This window comes from Camelina sativa, chromosome 20, assembly GCF_000633955.1.
Source record: "Camelina sativa cultivar DH55 chromosome 20, Cs, whole genome shotgun sequence".
NCBI lineage: Eukaryota > Viridiplantae > Streptophyta > Magnoliopsida > Brassicales > Brassicaceae > Camelina > Camelina sativa.
Genome location: NC_025704.1, coordinates 8,961,612 through 8,963,019, shown reverse-complemented (window position 1 = coordinate 8,963,019; position 1,408 = coordinate 8,961,612).

Genomic DNA, 1,408 nt, shown 5'->3' with positions numbered 1-1,408 from the left:
AACTTCCTCTTCTGCCCCTGCGCAGGCTTGCCGCCCTTGCTAGGAACAGAAAGCGGCTGAGACTGCTGTGGCTGCACCGAAGAACCGACCACAACCACCTGTGACCTCAAGTCCTCCTCTATCCCAGTTGCAACCTCAACCAACTCTGCTCTCGTAGCATAGCTCCTCACTCTGCACCGAGTCCTCAAATCATCCCGCAGAGCCAACAAAAACCTCCGCACCTGAGCCGCCTCTGGCTCCCATGCCCTGCCTGCATACCCTACAAGCCGACTGAACTCTGCATCCAGCTCCCGCACTGTACGGTTCCCCTGAGTCAGACCCAAGAACCGTGCCTCCATACGATCAAGTGCCTCCTGAGGAAAATACTTGGAGTTAAACTCCCCCACAAAATCTCCCCAAGACATACCCCTCTGCACCCTCCGTGCTGTCACCGACCTCCACCACACACGAGCATCTCCTGACAAGTAAAACACTGCCAGATCCACCCTGTACCGGTCGGGACACCTAAGCGAAAGGAAAATATCCTCCATCCGCTCTCTCCACTCATCCGCTACACTCGGATCGGTACTTCCTGAGAAATACCCTGCTCCCACATGCCGCAGCTGCTCCATCATCCGAACATACTGAGCATCCACTACCTCGGCCCCCGGCTGCACACCTGCCTGCAAACCCGCCACAGGCTGCACCGCTGGACCCTGCCCACCACCCACGGGCGGTACTACCGGATCTTGCCCACCAACCACTGGTGGCACTACTGGATCCTGCCCACCAACCACTGGCGGCACAACTGCTGGAAGTCGCTGCACAACCTGAGCTAGCAAGTCCATCAAGACATCCTCCCTGCCTGGAGCACCTCCCGCTGCAACCCCCACACCCGGGGCAACACCGTGACCGACACCGGGCCCATCCGCCCTGCCGTCACCCAAACCAGCCTGGTCTCCAGACACACTAGGATGAACCTGTGACTCCGCCACCTCCTCACTGGCCATGCTCTGGGTCACACTCACACTGGCCTCAGGAACCTGACCTCGTCCCCGACCCCGACCACGACCACGCCCACGACCACGACCGCGACCAACAGCATCCTCACCCCTAACCATCTGTATCATCCAAGAACAGAAGGCTAAGCAAACAATAATTCTAATACACCAAAAACACAACTTACCGTGGAATCACAACACAGGCTCGAAGAGGATGTTCTAGGACTTCATGCCACACACAATTGACCAACTCACACAACCAATCATAGCATGGAATCCTAAACATCAGCAGAAAAAACACAATGAACCCTAGACCTAGAACCGTAAGGGCTCTGATACCAAAATGAAACAACCCTTCCCGTTTTTTTTTTTTACCTTAATTTACTAGTGGTCCCATACCCACTAACATCCTAACAACAATCAATAAC